General features: G+C 43.1%; 1 long non-coding RNA gene across 1 annotated transcript in view; it reads left to right on the top strand.

The window, feature by feature from the left end:
• Window positions 1-5,395: 5,395 nt before the first annotated feature.
• LOC125984229 (uncharacterized) overlaps window positions 5,396-16,449 on the top strand; it is a 30,171-nt gene continuing 19,117 nt past the window's right edge. The window contains exon 1 of the long non-coding RNA XR_007486864.2: window positions 5,396-5,943. This is a non-coding gene — a long non-coding RNA (uncharacterized lncRNA). The remainder of the gene's footprint in view (window positions 5,944-16,449) is intronic.

Genomic DNA, 16,449 nt, shown 5'->3' with positions numbered 1-16,449 from the left:
ATGACGTTCAAACTGAGAAGTTTCTCTGGCTGCTTTGAAGTTCGGCGCCTTGGGGCATGCTAGTTGCTTAGCTCGGTTTCACTGCTTCTCCGAGGGAAGGGGGGGGGGGGGGGTTGCGTTAACCTGCCTCTGCTGTCACGCTAGCTTGCGGTCGAGTGAGTCAGCGACTGTGGAAAAAAAAAATATATGCACTTGGACCTCCACATACCATTCTCACACATCAAAAGCGACTCCATACGCCCAGTGGTTGCACTTTTACATGCGTGCGCTAATCCATCCGTACGTCAAGGAGGCTAATTGGAGACAGTTTCATTGGACGCATACTCGGGAGCCTCTTTCCTCCTTTCCAAAAATGAAGGAAATACATGTCAACAATACGGCCCTTCATAAAACCCCAAATAGTTTACAGAGCTGCTCCCGTTGTGTCAGTGCCGCTTTGTTCTCGCCAATTGTTTTTCCTCTCAGCCCTGTTATTAGCCGCTTGGAGTGTTTACAAACAAGTGCCTGACATGAACTCTGAGAACGGCGCCAAGCACGCCGCACTTGTGTCAAAGACACGTTCCTAGCAATTTTCAGACGGGGCAGTCAAATGGAAAAGTTTCAAAACTATCGGACGCCTTGTGATACCAATATACTGTGATTTTTTTTTTCTCTCTGAGATCTTCTGTCAGTTCCTTATGTTCCAGAACCAATGGCTTCGTATTGCCGATCAAACAGGCTCTTTGTCTCGAGGGGTTTCATCGGAGCACGGTGTAACAGAGCGCCGCATTGACGGGACGCAGACAGATTATCTTGTTTGAAAGGCCAGTACAACAATAGGTAACTTGTTATAGGCACAACAAATCTAATATTCGTTTAACGTGGCCCATGTGGGGTGGTGGGCAGTCCGGGGAGTCTGCTCTTGCCGGTACAGTAACTGTTTGTGTTTGCACACAATGCACCACCTCAGCTTGGCTTGCTAATTGGGCTGCTCGGACGCCGCCAAAATCCCTCGATGAAATTGAGCGGCCGCCGCCGCTTGTCGCAGGAGACACAACAATGTAGGGATTGAAATAATCTCTTTTGCCCCATTGTTTTATCCTCGAGTATAGTCGGACAATCGATCGGAAAGGTCTCACAGTGCGCCGTCGTCTTACAAAATAAAAGTGAGGATTCAAGTTTGCTTTAAATTCACTTTCATTGAAATACTGAACAGTCGTCGACAATTTTCCAAAAAGTTTCTCGCAAACCTCTTCAGGGAAACAGGTGCTGAGTCAGTGAGGACAGGAATGCCAGGAAGAATGGGGAGGGAAGCAAAGCGTGTATGTGTGTGAGAGTAAGACTGAAAAGAAGCCAGCGCAGAGAACAAGGGGCGGAGTCTCTGCGGGGATTGCGTGCGGACATCAAATGTTTACCTGTAGCAAAAAGAAAGGGGAAGGTGCAGGAGGGAAAAAAAAGGGCCCTGGTTTACAGGGGTGGGCGGGGACACAAAGCCCAGAGCGTGAGCTTCGCACGCAACTTAACAATACTACCTTTATGGAGACTGACTTGCACACTGACACGCACGCACGCACGTACACGCGTGAGTGAGCGAGCGCACCCACGCACTTGCGAGGGATGATGCGAGTGACTTTCGTAGCAACCCGATGATGACACTGCAGTTGTCCGTGCAAGCGAAGCCATGCGAGAACAAACTTTTTTTTTTTTTTTTTTACTTCCCATCAGGAAAAAAGCACATTTCCAACATGTGCCTAACAGCTGTGGAAAAGAAATAAATCAATTCTCAAATCAATTCTGTCGAGAAAGCCCCCGCCCCCATCGCTAAGCAACCGCCGGTCTTCATCCTTGTCTGACTTTTGTGTTGCTTGCTTTGTCTTCTTCGGCACTTATCTTTGCTGCTCATCGCTTATCTGTCTCCAGAACAAAACCTCTGAGATAAAGTGGACCGATAACGCGTAACAAAAGCCAAGCCACACGTTTTTGACAAACCTCTTTTTTTTGTTTTGCTATCAGCATCTTGCCACGCCATTCTACTCTACCAAGGCTACAATTAGAAGACAAAAAACATTTTTAGATTGAACTTAAAGATGAGCAAAAATGGACTCTAACCTTTACAGGTTGACTTAATTTGACCTTCTCTGAAACTAAGAAGAGTTTCACAACTACTAGATTATTATCTGTCTACATTCAAGCGTTTTAACACTGCTGCATAGATTTCCTTCTTTATCCTGTCTATGGCCTTTTACATTGTTTGTTAGCATAAAGCTAAGCGGCGTGATCCTTTTTTATTCGGGTTGACTTTGACAGTCAATATAATAAACAGCTTGGAGTTTCTTTTGGGAATTGCTCTCCTTCTGCCCGAATCTTACAAACGATGGTTGGTATCTTCAAGACAAACTGCCACACGAAACAGATTAATTAGATGAAGCCTTGGCAGTGGTTTGTGCCAAGCTCTCGTTGAACAATGCTGCCTGTTTTTTCTCTCTTTCGTTTTTGTTTCATTCAAAAGGTATGATTGACAGCTTGCGTGTCAAAGGCAGAATTGCCGAAATTTAGCCTGCGGGCGCCTGCGGTCAGCTTAGCATACATGCTATAAATAATTTGACGATGTCACGTAGTGTGCGAGCGACGGCTGCGCAGGGATCCGCTTTGGGGCGGCTGCGCAGGACTTCCTCCCGTGTGAGCGTCTGCAGCTAGCTTCACGCGCACAATAGGGAGCATTGTTCACTTGGCAGGCCCTGGCCTGCCTGACTGCCTGCACCCCCGCGCAGCGCAACACTCCTACCTGAGCACAGAGACAGGTGTATCTGTCTCAGTCACGCACAGCCCTGCCACACTCCCACACAACCTGATACTGACACATACACCGCTCCTAGCTTGCGCGATACGCTAGCAGTGGATGCTATGGGGTAGGGAAACCTTTGCCCCACTAACCTGCGGTTATAGAAAAACAATTAAACATTAACGTCGATCATTTATATTTTTCAACTTAAATGACTTTTAGCCCGCCAAAATAACAATTTGTATTAAATGCAAACACAACTCCCGGAAGGGTGTGTTTATCCAAACAAACGTCCTCTGGCATGCATGAACCGAGAATGCGTGACTCATTTCAAGATGAGTCACAAGTTGATTGAATTGTTGCCTAATTACTGAGGATTATTATTTCCTCCACCAAGCAGGATCGTTGCATTAATGGGAAAATACAAATGTTTTCTTTTTGCCATTGGAAAGCAGGTTGTAAATTATTTGGATGATTTTCCTTCAATGCCAATATTTGATGCTAAGTGATTTCCTAACCCGGTCTCCATCTCTTGGGGAAGCGGGAGCCACATAAGGAAACATTTGTTCCTGCTGTCCTTGAATGGAGTGCTTGTGCCGGAGGTAGTCAAAGAGATACAAGAGGAGCGCACATCCAAACAGTTTGAACACAAGCGCTCTGCTGTGAAGCCCCCTCTCTGTCCGAGTTCTGAATGTCCTCCAGTCTTGTGATCTCACGATCGCGCGCGGCCCGATGAAATGACTGACGCCATTGTCCTCTCCGCCGCATCGCCGGACGCCGGCGGAGGTCAGTTAATATTAGATTTGGCTTGGACTGGACATGCATATAGAAGAGTGTGTTTATAAGACCGAGAGGAAATAGTGAGTGGCTGGCCCCGATTAGTAAAGCCAAGTAATATGGCTGTGACTAATGATTATTTTAATAATCAATTGATCTGTCCATTATTTTGTCCATTGATGGATGAAAGTTTACATTTCCACCCCTTTATTCAAACACATGAAAAAACATGAAAAAAAATACCGAAACGATTAATAAAAAATAATTAGTGTTGACTTTGATACTCGATTATTGTCGATTCATCGACTCCTCTAGAATATGTTTGTTGCGTCGCGTCAAGGCAGGCACATGCTGGCATGAAGATAAAGCCACGTTCATATTTTGTTCACTGATCACAAACAGATTTGATGACTGTTATTTACATTCGCCGCATAGTTTCAGATACGATCTATTTTCCTCCACTTGCTTTTTTATGAACAGACGTAATTAATCATTGATGTAAATTGACTTTGGGGATATCCACATTGTGAGATTCATTAAAATGTGAAGTCCTCCTTTCCTTTTTCCCCCTCATCTTAGGAGGGGAGGGGGGGGGGGGAGCCTTCACGCAGCAGTGGTGGCTCAGGAATGTGAGACAGGAATGCTGTTCAGTTACTATAAAGGAGTTACTGATCACTGAAAACAATGTCTTTGTGTTTTCATCACCGGCTGTAGTCACGCAATGCCGCGTGCAAAAAAAAAAAACATCGGCAACTTTTCAACCCCCGGCACACAAGACATCAAGTACCAACACTGACAGAATCGCGTGCGGTTCAGGTACTCTGGGAGCGTACTGGAGTTGCGCCAGATGCAGAGCCCTGGAAAAACTGGAGTGGAGCTTGGTTAGGCCTGTCACACACCTTTTCACTTGTACCCCACATGCAAAACTTTATTGAGCCAAGACATTGTATGTTATGACCATCACATTGCCCCCCACCATCTTCAGCCCACTCCCCAAAGTCTCCAGTCCTTGCTTTGAGGCTTCGAAGGAAGCTCTGATCCTCGCAATACTGAATAAGGCAGCCTGGAGGTGTAGGAACATGAAAGTGAAGTAAGCAAAGACAAGAGAGTCATTCATTCTTGGGAAGGTGATTTCATGCGCCAACATCCTCATGTGTCTGCGCGCCGCCACGGATGATCATCATTACTCACTTGCAGCGCTCACACGCAAGCCGCCTTCGTGCTGACACTTGATGATTGACAACAGATCTACTGACACCGATAATAAAACAATGTCACACTTGGGGCTGCTACCGGAAATAAATAAACAAACAAACAAACAAACAAACAAACTAACTAACTAACTAACTAACTAACTAACTAACTAACTAACTAACTAACTAACTAACTAACTAACTAACAAATGAATAAATGAATAAATGAATAAATGAATAAATGAATAAACGAATAAACAAACAAACAAACAAACAAACAAACAAACAAACAAACAAACAAACAAATAAATAAATAAATAAATAAATAAATAAATAAATAAATAAATAATATTGTATACAATAATAATAATAATATCCCTCCCCATTGTCCAATGGACAGTAACAAATACATTTCTAAAATTGGCTATAGATTTTTTTAGTCCTGGCCCAGAAAATACCTACAAAATATTTTTTATTAATACATTATTTATTGTGTTATTTATTAATAATATTATTTATCATCACAGATTAGCAAAAAAACTTTCTATATTTACTTCCAGACAACGATTTCTGTGGTCTGAATTTGGCGGTTGAAATACATTTCCCAGTGTTCTTTGCGCGGCTGACGTCAGACGCTGGCAGCATGTGCTCAACTGCAGCGCTCCAACTATGGCTCAGTCTCACTCTGCACAAGAACGAGAGAGGTTCGTCCGAAGAAGCAAGCTGGACTTGAAACATACTGCGCCGCATGGATGCATACTACAAAATATGTTTTGCTTGTAATCTCTATTTGGACCTCATTTAATCGCTGATATTTTACATTTTCCCCGCAGTGTTTTCCGAGGTCTGTCGCGAGGATTCTTGGAATGCGTCAAGAAGTTTCAAACCTCAACGCGCGTATTTTCTTTTGCACAAAATTTATAATAATATAAATGAACAGATGTCTCCATGGTGTGGATTAGAGAACCTCCCTGTGGATCATTTTGTGGAATACTCACCTCTTGTAATGCAAAGAGTGATGTCCCAGTCCAACTGCGGGACATGTGGGACAGACGCCTCCTCATGGGATAGCAACATCCTCATGTTTGTATTCTTCTGGATGCGATTGATTTGAAGACACGGAGAATGGAATATTTTCTCATATCTTGGAATATTCTTATTGGTACTACCTTTCTGCCGGGCGACCTCATGGAGCATCACCTGGTCGAGCAGGTATTTAAGATTTGTGCTAAAATGTTGATCATGAATATTGTCAGTGACAGTAAATAGAAGTTGGAAAGGCAGGGATTGAGCATTTGGATTGTCTGCAAAACTGACAAAGAGCAGATTGCTGTTAATTGTTGATTAATTTTAAAAAGTGCCTCTAGAAGTTTCTCCCCCTTTTCAATTGCCCTGTCATAAACCACTAAATATTGTCAAATTGCTATATCGTGATGCACAACTTTGCAATAATAGGAATTCCTCCCATCCTGAGTCAGAAGGGCACAGGTGTCGTTTCAATTTGTCAATGTAACATTTGGAGACCAATTTTAGGCTTCTGCTTTATTAACAAGCCACTGTAGCCCTCAAAGAACCTTTTTGGCTTGCACCTGTAAATTGTACATCTGGACTTAGCACGTTTAGCTGTTTTGAGCAAAGATGCATCCATTCTCAAGTCACATGTGATCTGCTCACACTCTAAAATGGGCTGCAGTAATTGCGCGAGCTCCAGTGCACCTGCAAGCTCTGCCGGCAAAAGTGATCTGCCTTCAGGTGCCTTGCTGGTCACCATACCTTGACCGGAAAACCCAAAGGCAAACCCTCAAACAAGCTCGCTAGCAAGCAAGACTGATATCTATTGTCAGGGGCGCAGGGACAGAGCCACCACTATATGTCGGCAGCACAACACACAAGACCCCCTTTCTCCACTGAAGAGGGACCCTCTGTCTTGAGCCAAGTGACTCTCATGGCCGGCATTGACGGTGGGACACTTGCCCTCACAAAAGGAGCTGAAGTGTCAAATAAACTCGGTCAGAGCAGCGGTGCCCCCCACCCCACCCAACCCCACCGCCAAGACGCACAAGAATTCCTTTATCTGGCACCCCAGGAGGCGGACAAAGACAGACTTTGTGTCAGTGAGCGAGGTCTTGACTAAACACTGGCTCTTCTTCTTCCTGCTTTTTGTCATATGCGAGTGCCGGAGAAGATGCATGTTTGTAGACGTGACCCAAAATCGACCCCCACCCCACCCCCTCCCTCCAATGTGCCCAATATTGGTCAGCTCACACCGAGTCACTCAACAAGCAGATTAACTCCCAACCGTACACTTGTTTTTGCCGGCACCCACGTCACTCACCAGACTAAGCCCGTTATGATACAGTATCAATACATCAACTATTTTATTTGTAGTTTTTACATTTTTAATTTTCACTTACATGTTTCATAGATGGTGTTCTTTCAACATAACTATTATTGTTTCATGGATAATATTGAGTCTGACATTCCTCTGAGTTTTCCGTTACTTTTTACAGATGGGAAAACACCTGTATCTTTATCGGTACTAAAAAAAACTGACAAAAAATGTCAAATAATTAGTCCAATTGGGGTCATTAGTGCAGGCAAGATTCGCACTCAGCACTTTTTTTGGTTTGTTTGTTTTTTTAGGTGGGGTTCGCATGTTTCTTTTGTATCTCAGGGCAGTTGTTGCCGAGGAATTTGCTTTCTCACGCAGCGTCAAGCGCGCCGTCATATGATAGTCTTGTGGCGAACCGCAGCAGTTGAACCATATACACACCGGGGTTCGACTCGTTTAACAAGCCCTCTTTTCTTTTTTTCCTCCACGCTAATTTCCCTCTCCGCAGGAATTTTCTTTTCTTCTCAGCACGGGCAAAACCATTCACCGTGTTTTTCCCGTGTGTCCTGTCAAGTGTTCACATCCTCATGGAGATGATTTGAAACACCGCTCAAACTGCTTTTCCAGATTTGGAACTGGCTCGAGCATCTAAATTTCATTTAACGACATCAACGACTGAGGTCTCGTAACAAATTGCATAACTAATGATGAGTTTGTCAAACTGCAAACTTGTTGATGCTGAATCAACAGCGCCTCTGCTGGTTGATATTAAGTACTGTCGCTTCTCTTGTTATTTAGCATTTTTCTTGTACCAGAGCTTGAGTCGTCGTATTCGTGGTGTTCTTTAGCATGGCGCTAAAAGTAAACAGATGGCGTTGCCGCCGGTGCATGTTAATGACGTGTTTACGAGCTCAGGGTCGAGTGGTGATTTCTCACAAACTCAAGAGCCAAGACCTCGGTAGCAGGTGGACGAGCTCAACGTGACCTGATGGTGAACTCCCGTGTCTGGGTGTCACGACGGACCCACGGGAGAGCAGGAGGAGCCTGCGCTGCGCATTAATGACACCAATTTTGTCTATGACATGCTCCGCCACTTTACCTTGAGGTACAGTTGCCCCTCATCCTTCTTGTCAGGTGACCTTCGAGTGTGGAAGTCAAATTATCCTCAGCGTAAATTGCGTCATCACTTTTCACGTGTAGTTCATGTTGGAACAGGAGAACTGTCATTTATTATTACGACAGGAACAATGGGGAGCTTGTCTCCGGGGGTGGCGGGGGGCCGGCGGGGGGGCGACAAAGCCCGTTGGTGGTGATGGGGGCTGGTCTGAGATTGGGCAGCAGCCTCTGACCAAGAACAAGCCCCCGTCTGATGGAGAGAACTGCTGACCCTCCCTGAGTAAAATGGTACCTTTGTGTTGGAGGTCTATGTGTTTATGCCAGTGTGTGGGAGAAACAGTGTTTTTTTTTTTTTTTTCTGAGGTTCTCATTGCACTTGTGTGGGAAGGAAATGTGTGAGAAGCAAGTGTAAAAACAGTTATGTTAGGCTTTAGGTGAGGTTTATGGCTTGGGTTGATGTGAGGCCAAGTCTAAACCTTGACATGAAAGTAAGTGACGTCTTAAACTGGTGTTTGCAGTAGAAGACATTTCTTAATACAAGTCTGTGAATTTTGAAGAAAACGTACAATTTAAACAAGTGTTGATCGTATTTATTGCACTACTTTCTTACTTTGATTTCCTAGTGTACTACGCCGTCTGCTGGCGTGTCATGCATATTACAGTTTCTTTCTACAGTCTGAATGAGCAGTTTAAGCAATAAGCAACTCCTATCTTAAAAAAAGAAATATATATATAAATATATATTTCTTTATATCTATCTATCTATCTATCTATCTATCTATCTATCTATCTATCTATCTATCTATCTATCTATCTATCTATCTATCTATCTATCTATCTATCTATCTATCTATCTATCTATCTATCTATCTATCTATCTATCTATCTATCTATCTATCTACATATATATATCTATATGTATATATGTATATATGTGTATATATGTGTATATATATATGTGTATATATATATGTATATATATAAATGTATATATGTGTATATATATGTATATAGATATATATGTGTATATATATATAGATAGATGGATAGATAGATAGATAGATAGATAGATAGATAGATAGATAGATAGATAGATATAGATATATATCTTAAATACAGTGGTTATTAAATCTTGTGGAGAGGAAATAGAAATAGATTTGTTTGGATAACCTGTTAACATAAGAATGGGAGGTCATAAGTGATTTGTAGGAAATCTGTCGCAAAGTTTGGTTTAAAATTCCTGTGCTGGCGTATGTGTTTTGCCAGTGAGTGTGGAGCCTGACTGTGGAGTAATTGGTTGTCAAGGCATCAGAGGAGATATAAGCCCTCAGTAAGAGGCCTCGTTATTCTGCCAAAGTGCTGACAAAATGACCACAAGCTTCTTCTAGGCGCCAGGCTGCTGTCAGTACAGGCCCATCATTTGTTTTATTCCCCAAACCGCCAAAATGACACTAATCCCTCTTGAGTAGTCTTTGGCTGATTGGTGTGACTCACAATCTGAATGATATATTGTAGTTAATCGCCATTTGGAAAGGTGTTGCTTATCAACGTCTAAGCTGTTTTCATAGTTACACTGTGCTGCCATCTCGTGGACATTTCGTGCGGTATCCCAGAACACATTTTTTTACCTGCATTTCCTCCAGTGGCCACTATAAGACTGAGGCACTAATGTCAAACGTTAGTACGTTTTCAATATGCTTTTGAATTAATTAAATTTTACAATAAAATATACATTAACAAGAAACATTTAGAAAATGATTAAAGTAAAAATAAAAATGTTAAAATTTTTGCTCTTGGCTCTAATTTATTTTTAATAAAAAGATTTAATTTAAAACGAAATGCAATGTCATTTAAAAATATAAATGAAGCGTTATAACATACAAATAATTAACTATAATGACTTGACTTGACTATATGCTTCATCTGGGGCATCTCAAATGAATACACGTCCTTAATCTCACAACTGGAGGGCACTGTTGAGTCTTGAATGAAATCCGACCTCAGTGTGGCAATATTGTGACATAAGTGGGATATTATTTTGTTTATATGACACTGTGTCATAAGTTACTAAAATTTAGTGTGTGGTAGAACCAATTAACAATGCTCATAATGCAGTCATTGTAGAAGTATTTTTCAAGTTTCGGGTTAATATATTTTTAAAAGATTCCATCACAGGGCTATGAAGGATTAATTTAAATATGATTCTGGTTCATGCCTAACCCCATAGGTCCTATTTTTATTTTTTATTTAATTTTTATTTTATCTATTTTTTTGCGGTCCACATCGTAGTCATAGCTTCTTTCGGAGGGCCAGTATGACTGTCAACCCAAATAAATGTATGAGCACCTCATATTATATACAGTAAAAGCTACAAAACAAATTGAGAAATAACTCGTTTTCAAATCAGACGAGTAAAAACTGATCAAATATTTAAAAAATATATATTATTAAAAGTGAAGACAATTTGCAATTCTAGTAAAGATACAAATTTGATGCACAATTTGTCTTCGCGGGCCACATAAAATGATGTGGCGGGCCGTATCTGGCCCCCGGGCCTTGAGTTTGACATCTGTGCCATAGGATCTACGATGTTATTAGACTTGTCTGCTCAAGTATATTATCATTCACCGCAGTTGTTGGAAAAGCTTGAATCAATAAGAAAAGAGGTAATCCAATCAAACAATCTTGTTAATTATATTTTTTGTTATAAATTATGTTATAAAATTATATGTTTAATAACGCGGTCTAATAATGAACCTATTAGTCTGCCATTCAAATCACATAGCGTCGCAGCTCATGCCGTTCCCAGGTGCGGTTCATGAAGGAAGACGGTACTATTACTGTACACCTGTAGGTTCAACGTTGGCCGCCAGATGCCACTGTGGTCCCACCAAAGTGCAGCCTGTGCAAACCCGAGTGCGTTGCAATGAATGTTGTGGATTATTAATGCATTATGATCTCTCTTATTGTCCCCCCCACCCCCCTCCATTCCCAGTCATCTCCCTTTGAAGATAAATGTCCTCTCCGACGACGATAAAGTCATAAACTTGACGAGCCGACGCCATAAAAGCCACCGCTCGCTCATCGGCTGGCGGCAAAGTCTGTACAAAAAACTTCAACGGTGAAAGGCGGCGTTCTCCATGCAGCAAGTTGCCGAAACTTGGCAAACGTCAAAGTCACGTGCCTAGGTGGGGCACATTTTGACTGGGTGACAACGATGGTTTTAAATTTAATGTACCAGTTCCCACAGGTATAAAGTATTTAGTATCCTGGCTTTTCACCCACACTACTTGTTTTTCTTTTTTATTTACAGCGCTTGTACATTAAAATACACGGCTGCAACGCTGGTACAAAAAGTTTTCTTTATCCGAATTAGTAAATTCAGTTAAGGTCAAATACACTCCAATATAATAATTGAATGTTCGAGCTATGTATGCAATATTGCTCTGTCGCAATCTCGGTGAACCCAAACACGCACGCACTTGCACGTACAGTCCCCTCTTATCTGATGCTCCTTTTCTCATGTAAACTCAACTTCAGTTTGTCTTTAAAGAGCCGTACCCGTATTTTCTTGTGTGTTTTCTTTCTCATGTACTTCCTGTTTACTGTCTGTGCAAATGCATTCATTGCACATGCAAGTCAGCATTCTCCCCGTGGTGTGTCAAATTTCGACAAGCCGCAACACGGCATACAGTTTCGACACAGCCACTCCAAAAAAAAAAAAAAGATTATAATAATTGTTGCTCTAAAACGGGGCTTGGCCTATTGAGGACCCCTGATGGGAATGCTTCAGTGGCAGGCTAACAGAGGTCCTGGCCTTGCTGAAAACTGGACCAGATGTGCCCAAGACTGGGACTTCCTTAATGGGTCCCGAAGAAGAAGAAAAAAAAAAAGTTGCTCCCGATCTGGTTTTGTTTTAATTACACATGTTGGACGCAGGTCATACAAGTCAAGAGACAGTTAATACATTTGCTGTGCTGCTGTTTTGGTTAGCCACTGATTTCAAATGGAGGCTATGGCCACTCTTTGGTAAAATCCTGCGCGGTCGTCGAGACCACCTAGTATGTTCTTTTTTTTAGGCAGGCGAAAAAGGAAAATGTGAGCGAGGTGCTTTGGGACCCGTTTGCATGCCGATAGCAAACTTCCCCGCCGCTAGCTGCCAGCTTATCGACTTTAACGACACGGGCGGGCAAGGGCCGGTTCCTTTATCCCCCCCTCGGGGTCTCCGTGTCCTTACCGCCCGACACGGTGGCGATATTAACAGCGCCCGCTTTTAGTCAGCGTTCCATGTGATTCATGCTGGAACGTGTCTCCCAACTCTTTAATCATCTCGAGGACGGGTTTCATTAAATCGCATAAACATTATCCTTCGGCTAAACTTCATTTCCAGTCCCTTTTTTTTTTTTGTTTGTTTTGTTTTACCTTACTTATTTAATTCTGTTGATTTTCATACTTGCGTCCGTCTGACTGTATTTTTAGTCCCGGCTTCCTTTTTCCTTTCCCTGGGTCCTTGCCGTCCTTGGAGTCGTGTTGGAAGACGCCCTGGGGACAGCGTCCATTTTGAAGCCACATGTAAACAGGCATTGAAAGGCAGCGTGGTCTTAATTAGCTGGAGCCACTCTCGTGCCGATTGCAATTGTGTCATGTTTATACTATTTGTGTATATATGTGTGTATGTGTGTGTGTGTGTCGTGTGCGCTGCATCAGGCCACCTTGCTAATCACCTCCCTTCGGTTTTATTTCCCTTATAAGGTTTCTCAAGTGATACCGCCAAAGTATTGTCAGGAAATACGCAAGCATTATTTTGCACTCAAGAAACATGTTGGAAGCCACAATGGGCTAAAATGTCAACTCTTGCCACAAATATGCTAAATTTTAATCCATTATCTGAACCTAGCTGTATTTAATACGCTACAAATTAGCGTGTATTCAAAATTGTTACGAAAGCAAACCAATTTCCCGCCTTCTTCTCTGCACTGTGCGCCATTTGGCCCAATCATAAAGCGCCATAAAAACATCTTCCGATGTCTGTGGTCATTAAGCTGTAAAAAAATCCAGATTGAACTGATACAGCCAAGGAAAGCGCCCCAAAGATGAAAGCTCATACGTTAATAAAACCTGCAATCGGACTTTTTTTTTTTCCCTTCGCGGTTAACAAATGATGAGAATTCTTTTCACACCCACCACTTGACTTTTGCCCTACCCCGGACGTTTGACCTCATGATGACGAGCTCCGCAAATGGCCGCCTTATTTTTGTTTGAAAATGTTTGTACATTGGACTGCAGCACAGATAAGACCGGCCCAGTCGTTGGACATTGTCCACCGTTGCAGAAGTCCACACCGCCTTTGGTCTTCTGCCTATCTGTCTTGCTCTAATTGTGTCCTAGACCCAGACACGTCCATAAATAAACGGGGTCTCAAGCAGACCCGAGCCGTGTTTATGTTGAGGTGGCGCTGTTTTTTTTTTTTTTTTTTTTTTTGGTATCTAGACCACGAATCCCGTCCAAGTGTATCCGGGCTCAGGTGGAATCAAGATGTGTGGCGGCTCATGCCAGCGACATGTGCCTAATGAACTCAAGCGAGCTTCTAAACAAGACACTGGGTCTGGTTCAGTGGACTTGGTGTTATTTTAAAGGAGTTGAAATCAAACAATGTCCCACGCGGCCGAAAGTTAGTCTCGGCTCTAGGAGAAGACAGGTCTTGCTGCTTTTATAAGACGATGGCGAACCGATTCCCCTGCTGTCCTTATCTGATCGTCAACTAGAGACAAGCGTGGGTTATCAAGAAGCTTTCTTTCGACGGAATCTTCCGTCATATTTCAAAGATAACGACGGAAAACACCTCATCACCTCTCATTCCGATCTCTTTGCAAAAACATCCCCCCCTTGTGCCGTTTGTTTGACTTTTTGCCGATTATTCAAACAGAGCAGTAAAAAGCCGAGTCGGGGCCTCCGGTCTCGTAAACACTCGGATCCGCGGTACCCGATCGAACGCCACCGTTTTCCACTTCTCGTCCACCTCGGGATGTGCCGTGTCACGTTTTCCCGCCGTGTTCTGGCGTCCATCAGTTTTGATGTGTCATCGTGTAGGCGAGGAAGATTCGGGCAGCGTTCCCCTGAAGACGACATCTGTTTTGCAAATGTTGATGCAGGCTGATTTTTGTATGTTTTGGGAACTCGCTTCCAAGATTCATTGAAAAAAAATGGGCCCGTGATGAGTTTGAAGACAAAAAGCTGTGTCAGAAATGCACAGATGCCGTACGATGCTAAATGCTAGGTGTCTTTAATTCCATTTGTTTTGACTCGAGTTCTTATCAGCGACCTGCCGACATCGTGACCATCTGTCCGTCATGTTAGCGTTCCAACACTTCCAGGATCCGCTTACTTGATGAGTTTATAATTGTTTGCCGAGCGCCAGGTGTCACACCGAAGATGATAGCGACAACTGACAAATGAGCCGGTGCATGTATAGAAAGCGTGTGTGTGTTGGAGTGTGTGTTGCATCTCGTGTTGACTTTCAGGGCAGCCAGTGGCCTGCGTTAACTTTGCATGTCATGTTCCAAAAAAAAACAAAAAAAAAACACATCTGACTCTGAATTCACTTTTGGAATTCCCCTTCATAGGCAGAGCCACCCGCCATTGTTGCCTGAGTGGCAGGCAGAAAATGTTAATTCGAATGATCTTGGACACCCGCCGTCACCCCAAAACAAAAATTTGAGTGTAGCAGTTGTACAGGAGTCTCTCTAGTCACGTCTTACATTTCCAGCTGCCTTCGAGAACGCGACCTTTTATGTAATTAAAGACCAATCGCAAAGCGCCAAACCTAGAAATGGAAAACAACTGATATAAGCATTTGACAAAGCTGCCATTTTGGGACTACGTGGAAATTTGAGCATGCTCAAATGTCATCATCACCAGACAGCTCGGAGAAGCAGTCTCCCGGGATCTTCTTTGATTTCTTGGGTTCCCTCCAGGTTCTCTGGTCTCCAAAACATGAATGGTAGCTTTAATTGCAGACTTTGATAGCTTTAATTGCAGACTTTGATCTGCTGAAGGAAGCGCATAGAGAACAGGTTCGATTTGCATACGAGTGCCATGCGGCGGCTGCCTCGTAATTACGACGACTTGGGGAAGCACTGTTGCCGTGAGCGATTAGCGCGTCTTTCTCGACTGTTAACCATTCGAGTTTGTATCTTCGTTTTTCTCTGCGTCCTTTCTTGTACTCTTGTACTTTCCCTGGCGCTGTGTTGTAGTAGCCAAGATACTGCAGTTTCCTGGTTCTTTTCCAGTTGATACTGAAACTTTTTTTGATTTACTGCAGGTGCTCTGTTGCTTAAATTTTCCCAGAACTTTTTGTCACACACATAACTTCCAATGGATAATTTTGTGGTCAGAGTTTTGTAAGAGTATCAACGGCGACCTTCGCATTCTTGGCCTTTGCCGAGGCCGAAACGGCAAAATGTCGCACGCAAACATGTGCGGCCGCTGATCTGCTTTACTGCGATTAAACACGAGTGACCTGGCTTATGACGTTGAACGGGCTTACAGAGTTCCTTATATAAAAAACAAAACAGATCAACTTTCTGCCTTTCACACATCCAGGTCGTTTTGTGGCCAAATGTTTTCAGAGTTGAGATTCAGTGCTGTGCCGCAGGAGGTAATTACGACATTAAGTTAAAAGGAATTCAAAATAAATTTAATCTTCCAATCCCTTTCACTGCCCCCCCCAAAAGAGGTTTAGAGTGAACATGCCCCGTCTCGTTGCCAGACACGGAGCGGAGAAGAACGAGGGCGAGGTTCTGCTTGACAAAACCGGCCCACTCAAAAGCAGTCGGCAGTGAAGCTGTGTGGGAAGCTTCTCACAGTGGGAGCCGCTCTGTATGCTCAAGCGGTCGCTCGTGTTGGATGCCATTTTTTTTTTTGGGCTAACACCACATTAGTCGCCTCTCTACCAGCACATTTCCCAGAGTTAGCGGCGGTAGTCGAATTAAAGGCAACTGGACTTGTCACCACCAAAAGTCGGAGAACGTGGTTGTTTACAATTGTGAGTCATTGATTCAGAATTGGCCTCATGATTCGCTGGCGACAAGTCCGGCCAGGGTGTACCCGACCTCACGCCAGACGTCACTAATGAGAACCAGCGATGTTGAAATGGAAAAGATTGGATTGAGCTAAATAATGCTGACCCTGAAGAATTATGTCACAGCGCTCACGTCGTGTTGTTTTGGTTGTTTTTCGTTCTGATTTATTATTTTGGTTGCACGGGAGTG

Source organism: Syngnathus scovelli, chromosome 16 (assembly GCF_024217435.2).
Source record: "Syngnathus scovelli strain Florida chromosome 16, RoL_Ssco_1.2, whole genome shotgun sequence".
Taxonomy (NCBI): domain Eukaryota; kingdom Metazoa; phylum Chordata; class Actinopteri; order Syngnathiformes; family Syngnathidae; genus Syngnathus; species Syngnathus scovelli.
The sequence above is the reverse complement of the archived record's forward strand: the minus strand, read 5'-3'. Positions and strand labels throughout refer to the sequence as shown.